This window comes from Squalius cephalus (genome assembly GCF_949319135.1).
Source record: "Squalius cephalus genome assembly, chromosome: 9".
NCBI classification, from domain to species: domain Eukaryota; kingdom Metazoa; phylum Chordata; class Actinopteri; order Cypriniformes; family Leuciscidae; genus Squalius; species Squalius cephalus.
This window is the reverse complement of record NC_137130.1, coordinates 45,696,211-45,706,679: the sequence shown is the minus strand read 5'-3', so window position 1 is coordinate 45,706,679 and position 10,469 is coordinate 45,696,211.

Below are 10,469 nucleotides of genomic sequence, written 5' to 3'. Positions count from 1 at the left end.
AACACGAGTAGCACCCCATTGTAACAAGGTGGAGGAGAATGAAACTGGATTCTGTAACCTCTCTCTATTATCTGCAGGACCCATGGAGATATATTCGGCAGATTCTTCCACTCTGTCAGAAAATCTACTAAGGGTACCAGTCTCTCGAGACTGGCCTCTGATGTTATTGTAACAGCCACTTCGGTGACCTGAAGCATCTTGGAAGGAAACAACCGAACTGACTGTTTTTGAACCCCCCTAAGAGGGTGCGAGTTTGACACGGTGTCGTGGTGACACTGAGCCATGTGCTCGCTGGAGACCGCTGCGCCCCGAGACCAAGGGTGCGGGGTTGGCAGAACGGCCTCCTGAGGGCACCGAGGTGGGGCGGGCACCGTATACTGAGGTGAACACCGCTCCACCCCGGTCGGGGTTGCCCCCAGAGGTCTGACACCAGTGGCATCAGGACCTTGGCCAAAGCCTTTTTCACAGAAAAAAGTCATCAGATCCATCTTCTGCTTTAAAGGCTTCTGTTGAGAATGCCATTCTGGTCCCCAATCTTTCTGAGGGGGAGCACAGGAAATGACACTCTGCCTGTACAAGGAGTTTTTTAATGGCTAGTGCTGCTCCGCCCAGCAGCCCCATATATGAAGTTATAGACTCCAAACTCATTGTACACAGGAGATTGAGATGGTTTTTAGAATCTTCAATTCTCTTAACTTGATGCTCAGCACATAATTTTACCATTTAATTACTCCAAATAAAATGTAGTAAAAGATCAACCAGACACAGTCTGGATGAAATGCTGAACTTATACATGAATCTAACTAATGAAAGTCAGATAAGCACATTTAAATGCAGCCCACTTATTTAATTCCTCAGAATCAAACAGCAAAAGATCAACCAGACAAGTTAATATAGTCTGTGGCTGAATATATATTTATATATAAGCTTATATAAAAATAGTTTCAACATACAATAAAAGATTCCTAAATTCGTAGCTTGCAACACACCATGTATCTCTTTAATCAATGCATTGCATTTGTATAACCACTGGATTCTTATTGCAGTCTTTTTTAAATAAACAGTAGCATGGGGAAACTCTTGATAGTGAACACACGTCGGAAATGTTCATGAATGAACGTAGCCAGTCCACTATTATTGTTATAGCAGACCCCGTAATCTACGCGCTGCCTCAGCACACGCGAGATCCGAGATCGAGTAACAGAATCTTTATTGCAGACCCGTAATCTACGCGCTGCCTCAGCAAACGCGAGATCCGAGCCAAATAATCTTTATTGACTTTCTTCCTTCGAGAAGTAAGCCATCGGGAGCAGAGCCAAACTCTCGATAGTGCAAAAGTTACACGTCGGGAATTTATGAATGAACACCGTCAGCCCCCTTATTTTACTAGAGCTGACCGTGCATGCTCCACTCCCAAACAAACAACACATGGATCGCGTGCGTCCCCACTCGTAATGAAGCGAGGGCAGGGAGGAACACACAATCCAAAGCTGTTTGCTCCCCATACTCCTGTCTAGATATATATTATATGCTTGTGGTTGTGGACATGTATCGATGCTCAGCACTCTACCTCCTCAGAGATAGACTGCTGAAACACCGGGCTCTCTAAACAGGACGGAAGAAGCCGCGGCACGGGCTTCCGATCGCAGAGAGAGAGTGCTGGATCCCCCGGATAAAGCAGAGAAAAGGCGGAGCCCGTCTCTAACCTCTCCGCGAGATCCATTTGCGAACCCACAATACCAACTTCCGTGCTGCCTCGGTAACACGGGGTCGGTACTGCGAGGAACGCGAGCCTGAACGCCCTCCTCAAAGAGTGACAAGCGGGAACAGAGCGAGTACGATAGTAACTCGCAATGCACGTAGTCAGCACCCTCGAGCGCTGACAGAACATGCTCCGTTCCAAACAAACAACACATACATCGTGTGTATCCCCACCCCTAAAGACAGAGGGCAGGGAGGAACACACGATATAGGGTTGTATTGTTCGCCATAATATCTATGCTTGTGACAGACAACAATAAATAACACAGACAGTATAACACAGAGCGCTTGCTGAGGCACAGAAGCTAGCGCGGTTCTAAACCGGATGTCCTTTATCCTTTCCTGGTCGTCACGTCACCCGCCCGTGACGCCCACTCTCGCCATTGGACTAGTTGATACAAGTGCTTCAGACGCAATCACGCAGAAGCGTTCCCAAAGCGTCATTGACGCATCGCGAGTTCCCTCAAAAGGGAAATATGAAAGACAACATTTTGTTGACTAGATTTGGGTACAGTTTTTACTGTAGAATATACTTTAAGATTTAGTGCAGCAGATTAATGGCATATTTCAAGAGAATCGTTCAAATTGGTATAGAAGCATGAAATTTGGCACAGATACTCTCTAAGGGTCACTCTTTGGGAAAAAGGCGCTGGCCATCCAAAAATTCAACATGGCGGCCATTTTTTCAAGATGGCCGCTATTTCTGTCAAATGCTCATTATGTCAATCGTTCAAACAGTGATGTAGGCATAACATTTTGTGAAAATACTCTCTTCAGAATGTTTTTTTTGGAAAACGGTGCTTGTCCCTCAAAAATTCAAGATGGCAACCATTTTTCAAGATGGCCGCCATTTTTCAAGATGGCCGCCATTTTTCTTGAATCCTTAATTTTTTTTTTTCAAATGGTGATGCTATCATGAAATTTGGTACAAATATTCTTAAAGGAACATTATCATGGAAAAAGATGTGTGCCACTCAAAAATTCAAGATGGCGACCATTTTCAAGATGGCCACCATTTCTGTCAGAGCTCAATTTAATGTTAAGGAAGGTTTTGTTTAATAGTGTGAACGTCATTACACAACCAGGGCACACTGGTGACTTCACTGCTGTGGAACTCAGCATGGGATTCAGTATCAGCTGATCTAGTTTTACTTTCACTGTAGTTCTTGACTAGTAGTAATAGTATAGCTAAGTTTAGTGTCCCTAAACCGCACCCGAATTGACAGGTTGTGCCAGCGTGGGAGAGCCGAGCCAAGGGTAAGCGGGGCAATACATGACTTGTTCATGTATGCTTACCTGGAAGGTGTACAGATCACACGGGACTTAAATGGCACTGGATGAATGATCGGGCTAGGTGTAGGTGACCCGTACCTAGTTGTATCCCATACCTGAATGTGTACTATGTCTATGATTGAGGTGGTAAAAGGATAACCCCTCGGCCTTAATCAGACAACAAACCTCCAAAATGGCAAATGAAAATCCCATGTCAGCCAAGAGGCCAACTGATTGGATGAAATGTTGTCTTTGTCAGACAGACACAAAGGAACCCCTCCAATCACCACCTACCCATCATGTTTCTCAACATGATGGCTATAAAATGATTGCCACCAACATTCCACTCTTTCACAAGATGAACAAAATGCCAATGACCCTGGACCTGGAACGACTGGTGGTGGTATAGAAGCTACTTTGAGAAGGAACCAAGCAAAGTATCACTACAATTGTCGACTTCGGTTCAACAACACAAAGTTACTTCGTGCCCAGAAGCAACAATCCGATGCTCAATGTAGTGAGACAGATGAAGGCCAAACAAAGCATCGCAGAACCATGATGCAGAAAAGTCTAGATGATCAGGTTTGCTTTTTTTGTGATAACATATCTCCTGAATCTGACCTACGTCAGGTAATGACACTGCAACTGAATGACAGACTACATGAATGTGCACAAACACTGAATGATGCTAAATTATTGTCTCAACTAAGTGGTGCTGATGCCATTGCACAGGAGCTGAAATACCATCATTTGTGTCTCATTCATCTTTACAACAGAGAGAAACTCCACCTCAGAAGGCTTGAGAAAGAGTCACAGAGTGAAACGATTCAACCAGCCATCTTTCTTATGGCTCTTTCTGAACTGGTCACCTATATTGTTGAAACCAGTCTTAATTCTGATGGTCCTTCCGCCTTCCCTCTCGCAGATACAGTGGGGAGAACAAGTATTTGATACACTGCTGATTTTGCAGGTTTTCCCACTTACAAAGCATGTAGAAGTCTGTAATTTTTATCATAGGTACTCTTCAACTGTGAGTGACGGAATCTAAAACAAAAATCCAGAAAATCACATTGTATGATTTTTAAGTAATTAATTTGCATTTTATTGCAAGACATAAGTATTTGATACATCAGAAAAGCAGAACTTAATATTTGGTACAGAAACCTTTGTTTGCAATTACAGAGATCATACGTTTCCTGTAGTTCTTGACCAGGTTTGCACACACTGCAGGGATTCTGGCCCACTCCTCCATACAGACCTTCTCCAGATCCTTCAGGTGTCGGGGCTGTCGCTGGGCAATACGGACTTTCAGCTCCTCCAAAGATCTTCTATTGGGTTCAAGTCTGGAGACTGGCTAGGCCACTCCAGGACCTTGAGATGCTTCTTACGGAGCCACTCCTTAGTTGCCCTGGCTGTGTGTTTCGGGTCGTTGTCCTGCTGGAAGATCCAGCCACGACCCATCTTCAATGCTCTTACTAAGGGAAGGAGGTTGTTGGCCAAGATCTCGCAATACATGGCCCCATCCATCCTCCCCTCAATACGGTGCAGTCGGCCTGTCCCCTTTGCAGAAAAGCATCCCCAAAGAATGATGTTTCCACCTCCATGCTTCACGGTTGGGATGGTGTTCTTGGGGTTGTACTCATCCTTCTTCTTCCTCCAAACACGGCGAGTGGAGTTTAGACCAAAAAGCTCTATTTTTGTCTCATCAGACCACATGACCTTCTCCCATTCCTCCTCTGGATCATCCAGATGGTTATTGGCAAACTTCAGACGGGCCTGGACATGCTTCGGCTTGAGCAGGGGGACCTTGCGTGCACTGCAGGATTTGAATCCATGACGGCGTAGTGTGTTACTACTAATGGTTTTCTTTGAGACTGTCGTCCCTGCTCTCTTCAGGTCATTGACCAGGTTCTGCCGTGTAGTTCTGGGCTGATCCCTCACCTTCCTCATGATCATTGATGCCCCACGAGGTGAGATTTTGCATGGTGCCCCAGATGGAGGGAGATTGACCGTCATCTTGAACTTCTTCCATTTTCTAATAATTGCGCCAACAGTTGTTGCCTTCTCACCAAGCTGCTTGCCTATTGTCCTGTAGCCCATCCCAGCCTTGAGCAGGTCTACAATTTTATCCCTGATGTCCTTACAAAGCTCTCTGGTCTTGGCCATTGTGGAGAGGTTAGAGTCTGTTTGATTGAGTTTGTGTACAGGTATACAGGTAACGAGTTCAAACAGGTGCCGTTAATACAGGTAATGAGTGGAGAACCGGAGGGCTTCTTAAAGAAAAACTAACAGGTCTGAGAGAGTCGGAATTCTTACTGGTTGGTAGGTGATCAAATACTTATGTCATGCAATAAAATGCAAATTAATTATTTAAAAATCATACAATGTGATTTTCTGGATTTCCGTCTCTCACAGTTGAAGTGTACCTATAATAAAAATTACAGACCGCTACATGCTTTGTAAGTAGGAAAACCTTCAAAATCAGCAGTGTATCCAATACTTGTTCTCCCCACTGTATGTGCAACCTGTACCAGTAGCGTATCCTTTTTTCTAACAGTGGCCCTTCCTCTCTGTGGACTACACCTTGCCGTGGTGGAGAGGCTTGTGTATGAACTCCATTGAACCTGAGAGCTATGCCGGCGGGGATTTCATATCCCTGGCAAGTTTAACTAAGCTGGACAGGTCAAAGAAGAGGAGGCAGACAAAGCAGACATTATAACTATTTGACAGAAATGGTGGCCATCTTGAAAATGGTGGCCATCCTGAAATTTTGAGTGGCACATACCTTTTTCCAAAAGAGTGTTCCTTGAAGAGTATTTCTGCCTAATTGTATGCTTGCATCACCATTTTAACAATTTAAATAATTAAGGCGAGACACTACGGGTGAATAGGGTAAAAATTTAAAAACTAGCAGATATCACCATGAAACTTTCCCAGTTGATTACCTACATTAAGATGAGAAAAAAATGTATTAAAAGTTTTCTGTAATTTAATGTTTAAATGAGCAAATTAGGCAATATCTAATTAAATATGCGCTAATTTGTATATATTTTAAAAAACGAAATCTGAGTATTGGATAAAGCCAGATTAAAAATTATTTTTTCATTGTGTTCACATATTAGATGGGGAAAAAATACAGAGGCATTTATGGATATCTACTTTTGTTATCCTGTAAATCATAATATACTGTCAATAGCCTTAAAAAATGATTTTCGCCATGTTTTTTGGAATAAAATGTTATATAAATCAGGCTAGGAAAAATATATTTACAGATCCCTCTGTAAATGTCTTCATAATATGACTAGGTACAAGACTGGAAAGATTGGTGTATATAGGTGCTACTGAAGTGGAGATTTCAGACTTGGAGTATGAGAGAAAGGTCATTTTGAGAAAACAGGCTTTAAAGATTTATCATCAGCCAATGAGATTGCGCATTCAGCCCTTTTACTTTCGCGATTGGCTGCTGATAAAAAGGAAATGACCATATTTGGATCCGACAGCATTGTGCAGTGAAGAGAGAGCTTTCCAGCGGTGCCTGTGAAGACAGAGAGCAGACAGAGATCGCGGATCGGCAGGAGGATTTACAACGACAACTTTTGTTGAATTTACGCAATATCTACAGGCGCAAACAGACAAAGTGTAGTAAAATAAAGATCTAAATGTGTTTTTTGGACTTTTTTTCACCACAGTCTGAAAGAAGACATGTTATTGAAGACAAATATCCAAAAATCTCAAAATTGACCAGTAAAAAAAAAAACAATGTTTTTGCCTGCCATGTCTCACCTTAATATTCGACAGGAACAGTGGCCATCTTTAAAAATGGCGACCATCTTGAATTTTTGAGGGACAAGCATCTTTTTCTATTAACATGTCCTTTAGAGAGTATATTTGTATCAAATGTTATGCTTGGATCACTGTTTGAATAATTGATATAATAAGCATTGAATAGCAATGGCGGCCATTTTGAAAAATGGCCGCCATATTGAATTTTTGAGTGGCCAACGCCTTTTTCCAAAATAGTGGCCCTTAGAGAGTATCTGTGCCAAATTTCATGCTTCTATACCAAAGTGAACGATTTTTTTACTAATCTGCTGCACTAATTACACTTGAATTGATGTTGTAATTCTAACCTTTTTAATAAAAAAAATATATTTACAAGGTAGATGTAAACAAACTATTAAAAGGTAAATATATTTTTTTTCTTTAAATAATTTGTATTGTGTTTTATTAGTAAGAAAGTTGGGGAGAGGATAAATATTCCAAAACTGAAAATACAGTATGAGAATTAACTGCACAATTACTAGACATGTTTACCTTGGATATTATACAATTTGCAAGCACAATTGTGAAAAAGAAAAAAAAATGTATATAAAATATTTGTGTATAATACACATATACATATATATATATGTGTGTGTGTGTATGCATATATATATGTGTATGCATATATATATATATATATATATATATATATATATATATATATGTGTGTGTGTATATATATATATATATGTGTGCGTGTGTGTGTGTGTATGAAGATTTCAGATGCAAAAGCCTCTAAATGCCATCTGAAATTTTCTTCTAGAATGATCATTTTTATGAAGCTTGCATATTTAAGTTAGCTATAGGTGACACACCTGAATGAATGGCTCATTAAGTATGCAGGGGCATTGTCTCATCTGGTGTGAACTACTAAATATGCTTGATCGTTTACGCCCCATCCGCATATTGCCTTTCCAAACTAAAAGTGTTTCGCAAAACTTAAATCAATGTATCGTTTTATGTGAATGATTAGGCCGGATGATTTTCACATCATTTTGAAGAAACTCTAGGCGACGACATCCATTAGTCAAAAGTCTTATTGACATATTTAGTATGTGTTTTGTGGCCTTATTTCAGAAACTTTCATTTTTAGTTTTTTCAATAACCATGCATAAACATTATTCTCTCAAAAATGAAAACATGTACATACATGTGGCTCACATATCATGGTAGTCCTGTTTGTGCTAAATAGAGTGTAATTTTCTTTTGCCATTGATATGTTTATAAGCAACTGAAAAAAGCACAAATGTCAGGGCATGTCAGAACATCTCAAGGACCCCCAAAACACCCCAGACCCCAGAGGGTTAAAAATGCAGCTCCTCTATTACAGGTCCACTGGTGGGGATGACAGTTACAAATAAAATCTCTCAAAGTGTTGTTCAAAGTGTATGTTGGAAATGGTTACTCACTTTCTGGTTTATAAGCTAGTCAGAACTAGGAAAGGTGAACTCTTTCTCTCTGTCTCCCTCCTTTCCTTCCTCACACACACACACACGCACGCACGCACACACACACACACACACACACACACACACACACACACACACACACACACATGCAGTCTCACTTTCTTCTTGCAGCCCCTCCTCTCTCTGTCAGAGGCAGCCCCTCCTTTCTGCCTCTCTTTCTCATGTCACAGTCACCATTTACTTCTGCTATGTGAGAAAGAAACAAGTGTTCTTTCATAGTTCTAGTTTCTCTTTATAAATGAATATCGTTCTTTTTCAAACAGTCCTAATCTGTGCATTTTACGTGCACACACACACTTTTACTTTATTTTTTCTTGTAACAATGAAGAGGCAAAGCTGAAATATTTCTAATTATTATTATTTTATTTTTTTAAGATTTGTCTCCCCGTTTCCTCTCCTATTTGTCCATCGTTGCAACATTCTCAGTTGTTACTGACTGCTCTTTTTTGACAACTACACTTCTGTCTTTTTCATGAATTTCTACCAACATATGACTGGTATGGTTGGGGTTGCTCCTCAAAACTACCACTACCACCAGTTTTTCCAGTGTCCAATTATCTACCTGTGCTGGTCTGATTTCTCCTCCCTGTCCGACTTTAACGATTGTGTCACTTTCCCACTTTTCTGGCCTTGAGCTCACTACCATATACATGTTCCTCAAAACCGTGGCTCCTCCGAAACCCAGAGGCCAAGTGTACCACGCATTTCTTTTCAGGTATGGGATGTACAATGGATTTAGCTTTATTTCTGATTTTGTCAGCAAGGAATCCAAAAGGGTAGTTTTGGGAAGGTCAAATCTGTTCAAGTGTGGTCTTAGGGCTTCAAGAGTTATCTGTTTTATTTTTATTTTTATCACATCACGCCAATCCCCTAAGTGCCACTCTCGTTCAACCTGGTTCAAGTTTGTTATTCTTGTCAATTTTTTCAAAAGCTCATCCTTCCCTTGGTCTGTTAACTGCTGTCTCTGCCCTTCATTATCTATGAACTCTTTTTCTAACCAGAAGTGATTCTTAATACCTTTGGTTAGTTTTAATGCCCCTTGAAAGTCATCCTCATCTTTTCTTTCTTTCCGCAATCTAATCTCCTCTGCCTCATAATTATGACCGCCGCTAGCGTAGCTAGCGAAAGCGGTCATATAGGGATTGTCAAAGTTTTTTTTTTTTTTTTTTTCGTCATCTACTGAATTTTTCGTCAACGATACCAGGGACACCGAAACACCGGGGAACATGAAATTTGGTGGGCATGTAGCCCCACTAGACTTTTACGGAAAAATTTCATTTGGTCCCCGGGGGCCACTCCCCCCCCCCACTTTATGGTATGTTGGTCTTAAGGGCCCACATCAACCTAGCCCATAATCACTCATTTGTGATTTGCGCCCCTCCCATAAAAAATGAAAATGCAATATTATTCTGCTTTAATCGCCCCTATCTTCAGTTGAGATGTTCAGAACTGCACCATATTTCATGTGTATGATTAACTTGACATCCTCCGGGGGTATGCTAAGTTTCGTAGAATTTCATCCATGGGGGGGTATAAAATAAATTCATTTATGTGCACATTTAGTGACTGTACACTCATCGGCCTGTAGATGGTGCTGTTGAGCGAAGGGTTGCTGGTTTAGGATGATACTGTCACACACACACATGCAGGAATACAAACAAACGCAAGCATGCACACACACTGACATCCACACGCACAGACATACACACACAAACACACACGCGCACACACACGTATGCACGCATACATACACGCACAGACACACACACACACAGACACACACATACACAAACACACACATACACACACACACAGACAGACATGCACATACTACTACTTTTTTTAGGTATCAGCCATATACCCGATTTACCAATACCTAATGTGTTATGCTTGGGCAGTATACTAATGAGGTGGGTGGGACATGTTTCATGCCATGTTAGATCACATCCTGAGAGTCTACGCTTTCAGAAAATATATAGTTTATATAGTTGAATCAGTTTTCTCTTCATGGTACAGACCAAAATGTATTATGTGTACTTTTTGTGGAAAGCCAGTGCAGGCCTGAGCGGCGGTCATATTTTGTACCGCCATGCAGTACATCTAGTTTATCTCTCTGGTACTCGTGTCAGGGCCTCCCAGAGTTCC